Here is an 8,219-nt window from a genome sequence, read left to right as displayed (position 1 = left end):
TTTGCGTCATCGCACTTGCATGATCTGAATGAAACAAGGCCTAGTAAGATTGTTTGTTTAGCCCTTCCTTTGTCTTCCCTCCCTTGTCTTGTTGTGACTAGAAACACTTGTGTACAGGTGTGTTATACATGACTTATATCACATCATATCACACTTTCCCACTCAGGGACTCCTGTGTCTCAAATGTGATAGGGCTGTTGTCTTCATTCAAAATGGAAAGACACACATAGTGAAACTGTGCCTTGACACTGATCACGTGTTAATGTGAAACAATATCAGTGGTATGTTATTAGGTTATGTTACTGGGCCTTGTCATAATGCAGCTTTGGCTTTCAAATTGCCATTTGGCATTTGAAGCCTGCAAGCAACAGAGAAATTGTCCCAGAAAAAAACAGAGCAGTACTGCGGAAAAATACATTCCTGCAGGAGTGCGATGCTGTGTAGACACGAGGCCCAAACCCCCCAAGTTGAGGAAGCTCTTTGCCCCTGACTGCAATGAGTCCCCTGAATGCTTTGTCCGAGACAAAGCATTCAGGAAAATTCTGCAAGTCTTGCTGTGTCTCAAACACAGTGATCAGGAAAATGCAGTGAGCGGCAGTCAGGAGCAGAGAGATTCCTCAACTTGGGAGTGGTTTACGGCACCCATTGCATATCACCATTCAGCTGCACATGTAGCGATGTAGGGCCTGATTTCCAAAAATGTTTTAACTGGGACTATTCAATGTTAAAGCATTTTCGTAAATCAGACTCACAGTGTTCGTATGAGCAGCTATACAACTATTTCATAGACTGCATTGGAAAGTCGTCCTTTGCTCAACAGTCCTCAAACAATGAGACCGTCCAAGGCTATTTATATGGCCAATGCTTTGCACACATTTTATTGGTAGGGTGACTATTCTGACAGAGGAAAGAGTGTGCATTGCATGCTCGGATGGAATAAACGTTTGAATTGCTAGTTCAGACTTGTTTGATAATTGGTGGTCATTGTTATGTTTCCAAAATGCACTTTGTTTTTATGCAAAGCAGCCAGAATCCTAAATTCAGGGCACACATATTATTTGACACTTAGCTCCGCCCTTCAATCCCACACTCTCCACTGACAGCCCGGCCCCAGTTCGACCCACAGCACTGACAATCTGTTGCCCCACTGCCACGTGCAAAGGGATAGGGGTTTTTCCCCAGTAAATAGTGTCTATTTCCAACAATGCCTGTGAACTGAGGTTTGTTCTCAGCCCTTTAAGATGGGTTAGCAATAACTTAGAGATGGACGGTGGATGCAGAGTTTATTCAAACATCAATAATAGAAACAACTCAGGTAGTTGGCTAAAGATACTGTTTTAATATCAATTATCTAAAACAGGGAGTACATTGGATATCAACAGACATCCCTCATCATGATCTCTCTCTCGAGACTTCTCAACGCATTTCATAAAAAAATAGATTTTTTATAGTAAAAAATCATCATATGTGACTTTTAACCTGCGTATTACTAACATCATCCTACGTGGCAAACTACAACAACCTAATGGTGAGTGTGATGGGTCCTACAAGGATCATCCAGGTTACGGTCCATACTTGCTTAGGGCAGAGGTAGAAAATGATTTGTTTCTTAACATCAGGTGGGGCAACTAAGCCCTTCCCTTGAAATATGTCAATATGAACGTCACTAAATATACAACGTCTAATTGGCTACACAACTATAGGACCCTTAATCATGCGGTCCTCTATCATTGGTTACTTTCTAACCTCTGTCACTTCCCTCCCAAACCACGTTAGTGGTATGCAGGTTGAAAGTCCAGGTGCGGATGACCTGGTCTTAACCATAGCTTCCCACCAATTAGCATATTCATCCATCATCACCTCAGTGGTCCACTGTCAATAAGGTCTTTGAACTCAGCCTTGAACATTTTCTTTGCTCTGGGAAATTCACGGGAGTGAAGGCACACTCTGCCCCTTGTTCGTGGGTGTGAAAATCATGCTCGTCCAACTTCTCCCCACGTGACTAAAGACCACAAAATTGAGCTTTCAGTGTATTAAAACACTATTCTTTAATAGACTTCTGACGTCTTCTTGTTTTTGTCCATGCCTTCTGAACTGGAGCTTCGTTCTTTCACACAATTTTTACCTAATGTCTATTTATCCCAGTCTGATATGATCTTGGCTTCTTGGCTCATCCAACCTTGCCTTTCTGAGTTTCACAGTTGTTAATTCACTTGTTTTCTTACTGCGCCACACTTGGAAACTGAAAAATGTTGCCTTCCTTCTTCTGCTCAGTACTGCTATCGTACGTAGTGCTAACATCCATCCTTTACTCACTCCCATATATATATATACATGTTGGCGCATGCAGCACTCTATTCACTATTTAGCTAGCCTTTAAGAATACTTCATCTGCTTGTGTTTCTTTGCATGTGTATATGTGTGAAATAGCTTGATCTCTTCATTATGTCTGCAGCATAAGTTTCTTCGGGCCTCATCACGAGTCTGGCGGTAACCCTTTAATGCGGCGGTAGCGCTATTACCACCACATTTAAGGGTCCACCAGATGATGGCTTCGGCGTATTTCCCCCCAGCTCTGAGCTGGGGGACATCTGTGGCAAAATTGCTGATTTTTGGTACAATTACCGCTGGCGGGAAATCCGCCGGCGGTAATAGCGTGAATTTTCCCCATTGGGCCCAATGGGGAATGAGGAATTCCCGAATGGGCCCAATGGGGAATGGGCAATAACCCTTCCGCCAAACCCGTGATCCGGCGCTAATAGCGCCGGGGGGTTTGGCGGTAGGGCTATTAGCTCCGGCGCTAATAGCTCTGGCGTTACCGCCCAACTCCTGATGAGGCCCTTCATCTTGATCCCAAGATTTCATTCAACTCTATACTTTCTTGATGCCTTATTGAATTGTCTACATTCTCTAATCTCTGCATCTATTCCCTATACGTCAACTTTGCACTGCATGACAGTGATGGTGATGATGTCACCATTCTTTTTCATCATTCAACTCTTCTGTTTCTTCCGGAATTTCATTCTGGCGACCATCATATTGTCTCGTATGCAAATATGGTTTCCTCAATGGGATCTTTGCCTCCCAGATTCTGCTTGGTCTCGGTATTTCCACTAGTACTGCACGTGTTTCACACTCCGGCATCCAACATACAGGTGCTGTGGGCGAAATGGTTGATATGCGGGTACTTAGCGCCTTCTCTACACCTGCAAATAAAAATGTAATGTTACAGCAGGGGTAAGTGGCAGTAGGGAGCAGGGCAGAGGTTAACAAAAATATTAGTGGTAATAATGATACAACTACCACTACCTTTTGTACTACCACTAACAATAATGATACACTGAACAATTATATGTCAAACATTACCAAGTTAGTTAATATTTTGATCCTCATGTGGCCTTTTACAGCATTTTCATCAGGAACACTGCGGTTATTACTGGTACTGTATGCAGTATCATGTGAGGAACTGGAGCATTATGACTTGACTGCCATGACTGTATGGCAGCACAGTCATGCTAGACATGTAATATTCATAAAATACAGCATTTGGTAATTAAACACATGCATTCATTCACTGTGTCCTCTAACCCCATGTCTGTGTTTTTTCTTTTTACCTCTGCATTTTCATCACTGTGGGAGGCAGGGAAATGCATAATGGACAACACTAGATCAAGCCACTACAGTCCCACAGAGAGATAGCAAACAGAGGGATTAGTGAAGGCCTTGTTCCACATTGTACTTCTCTATTTACAAAAATGACTATCGACTAAGCAGGAAAATATGGATGAGTGGTGCCTTCTGTTCCCCACACTACTACTGAACCAGCAGTGATACCACTGAGGCCATTCATAATCATAAAGGTAGTGCAGACACAGCCCGACAGCTATGCCTCCTTCGCCATTTGTGGTAACATGGAAAGAGGACAGGATATCCTCTCTTTAGGGACATGAAGTGATAACATTAGCAACCCAAACATAAATGGACAAATGTTTCAGAATAAAAGAATGACCATGCAAGGTTATACAAACAATGTGCACTTTTAATTAATAAAGAAAAATGCAAGTAACTATCTGGAAAGTGATGGAGTGGTGTAAAGTGGCAGTCGGGAGGCTGTTTACTGAGGAGAGGAGCTTGGATCTGCAGTCTGTCTTCTGTGGTCTCACTGTGGAGGCGTTGCCTTTAAAAACCTCAAACCGCTGCGGCGCAGTGATGGAGAGTGACAGTCTTTGCAGTCTGTGCGGCCTGTGCGTCTTGTGGATCCCTCCTTGGTAACACACATCTGGAGGGATATCTTTTCTGCAAACTGATAAAAATCTTAAGGTACAAGATGTCTGTGCTAAATTTGATCAATTGGCCGTGTGTTGATGCCTCTATTGAGGAGCGGAAAAATGGTTAAACCTTATTTCGCAAAAACTCATTATATATCCCACACAGATATGTTGGTGGCAGCAAACGTATCCCTTCCTCCCTCTCCAGAGTCTCTTGCATCATTCTCCTGTAATACTTTAGAGGACGGTATTATTCAGGTTAGATTGGGGCCTGACCCCCCTACTAAGAAGAGCTGTGAGAAAAAGTTTAAAGATATCACCTCCTACTTCCCACATAAGGAGAAGAGGAGTTTGGCTAGAGTTGCTGCAGATTTGGAGCACTTTAACAAAGCAGGCCCATCGGCGATGTCATTTTGTAACAAAGGCCTCCCTGTGGTAAACAAGTCCATTTTGGAGTGAGAGTCATTAAATCAGGTGCCGGGTGCCCTAAATATGATAAGTGAGATGCTTTCCAGTTCTTGTGATGATGGTATGGCTAACACTCCTCCGGATTTAGAATTAAGATGTGTTCCAGACCTCAAAAGGCCTTGGCACTGGGGGGGAAACCCCATGGCAGTTAAAAGGTGTTAAACACAACATATTTAGCAATGAGAAGCCTCTTAAAACTACTACTGTTTGTAGAGGTTTATCGAAGGATCCCGGTACCAACACGGAAAGAGAAATTCGTCAGTTGGCAATTATGGATTTAACGCCTGGTATTAATATATGTGACAATGTGGATGATGGTGGCGCTCTAATGTTTGTAGGTGAGTCATCCCTTTTGGACACAAACACCCTATTAGGTTTACCACTTAATACGTTGGATGTGACTGTTGTGAAAAATGCCCTCACTAAACTGTTGAAACCAAGGAACAGCAATTAAGAAACTGAAAAATCTGCCTATTTTGAAAAAGAATAATCAATTTGTCAAAGGTTTTTTGTAAAATATATTTGTGCAACCTTCTGTAAAGGCACTAGTGACTACAACTTTATCTAGTGATTTTAGGCCTGCCACTCTGAATACAAATAATCCATATGTTACTTTTGAGTAGTTGGCCAAGGTCCTGTTTTATGCAATGACAAAAGTGCAGATATTATTGTTGAAACCATTTCTGTGAATCAGTCACAACAGTGTGGCCCAGCTTGTTGGAGCGGCCTGCACCATAAACTGCAATGATATGGGGCAGACCGCCATGCTGGTGTATTTGTGGCTCAGAATATAACTGCAGCCAGTACTTTGTGCCACTTGCATGATTTGATGGCTGGCCCGGGTGACGCTCTACCTCTTTTGCCTGTTGAGTCACTTAGGGCAATGGTGGGATTGCCCATGAATGAGTGCGTGGGGTTGGCAAATAAGTATCCAGATGGGGTACAAGGGACACTGGCCACATTTTATAGTCTGGGTGTCTCATCTAGCCCGCTTATGCAGACTGATCATTTGATGAGGGGTGACGGAGGATCATGTGATCATTATTCGCTTGGACCTGGGCCTTACACCTGCACTGTGAGTAGATCTTTGCTAATGTTATGAATCTCCCCTTGAGAACTACCCAGGCAGTATTGTGAGATTCTGAACATCCTCATGCTGTATTGCTTGAGAGTTTACTTCCGAACAAAAAATCTGCTGTGCTTAGACTGACTACTATATTTCGTCTCCAGTCTGAGATTCCTAATTGAGATGGAATCTCTTCAGGGGACGTTCAGAGAGAAGACTTTCTTGATTGGCATACAACTGATAGGTTGTCGGTGTATTTTGCCTCTGGACTGGTTTATAATGCTGTTATGAATGAGAGAGATAATCTGATTTTGCTCCTATTCATATGAAAGGTGTTCTTAAAAAGGTTCAACTTTGCTAAAGGGCCTGATAAAGAGTGTCTGCCTGGGGATGAGGTCCAGTGTTTAAAAGAAAAAATGAAGATCTCAGAGGAGACCAACGACTACTTTTGGTTGTTGAAGGCAATACGTCTTTAACACTAGATCGGTAGAGTGTAAGAACGCAACCCAAGTCGGTTGGTAAACCATTCTCTCTTGGAATTCACAGAGACATTCACATCTTTTCTCTTATCCAGAATTAGGCCTGAAATGTAAGTCTACGTGATTGTCACCCTGCAGGAGACTTGGCTGTCAGTGTGTCTGGTTTTTGATGGCTATGAAGTCTCCTTTCAAACTGCGAAGCAGGGACTGGTTGGTCGTCCATCTGGTGGCTTCCTAATCATGGTAATATCGTGTAATGCCTTTTAGGTTGTGGGGAGTGAAGACCCTAGTTTTGGCATTCTGGTAACCCATATTAGATTTATGGGCAAGATTTGTTTAGACCTGCTCATACTTAATGTTTATTGGCACAAAGGCATAGGACATTTGAAGGAGAGCTTGTACTGGCTTGCGTGTTATGTGAATGCTTGGCTTGGCCAGTATTCAAATGTTAGCAGATGATCTAAATTCTGACCAGGTAAACTCTACCTGGAGAGTTGCTGTATTCTTCAATGAATCTTGTGGTAAGAAACATAAAAATGTAGACATTTGGCAGAATGGCCTTATCGGCCTGAGAATGTCACAATTGCATGATATTCTAAGTGAAGATATTGTTTCTGTAATAACATGGTCGAATTGAATATATCACTCAATGTTAGATTATATTTTTGGGGACTCCTGGTTCTTCTCGAAATGCTTCGATTTTAGCATTTTACATGATGAGAAGAGTGATCATTTCTTGTTGGAGGCCTGGTTTGAGGTGATAATGGGAACACAATGGGAAATGGTGAAAGGACTTTCTGGTATGATAGCTAATGTGACTGGCAACAGAGTGACATGGAATGACACAAATGTGTTTAGATTAAATCAGTGCGTATCTAATAGTTTATTAAATGCTATGGATGCATGGATGATTGATACTTTTTTCTGTGATTCATTTTGTGAATTCCATTAGGTCTTTGCTGTGCACTACCGTTTTGTCTGGCCAGAAGGAGCAGGTTCCTTGGGGTAAATATCATCCCCATGTGTATAATAAAGTGGTGGTGTTATGACGAATGGATATCAGGCGGTCTGTGAGGGACACACAGAATAGAACTGATCTATTGCCTGAACAGAGGTTCACTCTGATCAAAGCATTACAGCAGTTTTAGAAACTGGCTTCTTCAGATGCGAGCCTTAAGACTTCAGGAGGATGCAGAGGGCATGTTAGAGACCCTTAGGAATACAAACACCAGGGTTTGTTGGTCCCTTATTAATGGTTTGGATCCAACCCAGTCTAGCAGGGAGTAGTACCTGAATCTGCTTGCGTCTGGAAATTGGATGCCTTGTATGCTGAGGTGGAGGGCTCAAAGCTTAGCCAAGTGTTAAGAGGGGATACAACCTCTCCTCCTGCTGGAATTGACATAGATCACAGGGTGGTTTTGAAGGTGATAAACAAGCTTTCCTACTTACGTGCAGCTGGACCAAATGGTCTTTTGAATGTTTTGTTCAAAGGGGGACCGATAGTATGGGCTAATATTCTAATGAGCTTGTTTTTAAGTATTGTCACCTCTAATACCTACCTGGTCTACTGCTTGAATTGTCCCAATCTCGAAAAAGGGTGATGGAACTAATCCTCTGAATTATTCGTCCATTGCAATCCTTGATGCTAATAGATGTTTGCCTAAATCTTGCTGTTGCATCAGGAGCAATGGGCTGCGGAATCATTTGTTTTGAAGCAATGGCAAACAGAATTCCGCAGGAACATGGGTAGCTCCTTGAATGGGTTTCTCCTGAAATGTGTGCAGAATTTAGCTTGGAGAGCGAAATATGATTTCATCTAGGTTGGTTCAGTGGATTTATCATCAGCATGTGATGCAGTAAATCGTAACCAATTGTGGATCAAATTGCACTCCTGGGGGATTTCTATGGGGTTGTTAAGATTGATTGTAGGGCTGTATG

At 42.6% G+C, this 8,219-nt stretch overlaps 1 long non-coding RNA gene across 1 annotated transcript in view; it reads right to left on the bottom strand.

Annotated features, from left to right (window-relative positions):
* Positions 1–1,348: 1,348 nt before the first annotated feature.
* Positions 1,349–8,219, bottom strand: part of LOC138581875 (uncharacterized) — a 66,752-nt gene continuing 59,881 nt past the window's right edge. The window contains exon 3 of the long non-coding RNA XR_011304837.1: positions 1,349–3,206. This is a non-coding gene — a long non-coding RNA (uncharacterized lncRNA). The remainder of the gene's footprint in view (positions 3,207–8,219) is intronic.

The sequence above is a fragment of the Ambystoma mexicanum genome, chromosome 3q (genome assembly GCF_040938575.1).
Source record: "Ambystoma mexicanum isolate Mex_15411 chromosome 3q, UKY_AmexF1_1, whole genome shotgun sequence".
NCBI lineage: Eukaryota > Metazoa > Chordata > Amphibia > Caudata > Ambystomatidae > Ambystoma > Ambystoma mexicanum.
This window is presented reverse-complemented; position numbering and strand designations above follow the sequence as displayed.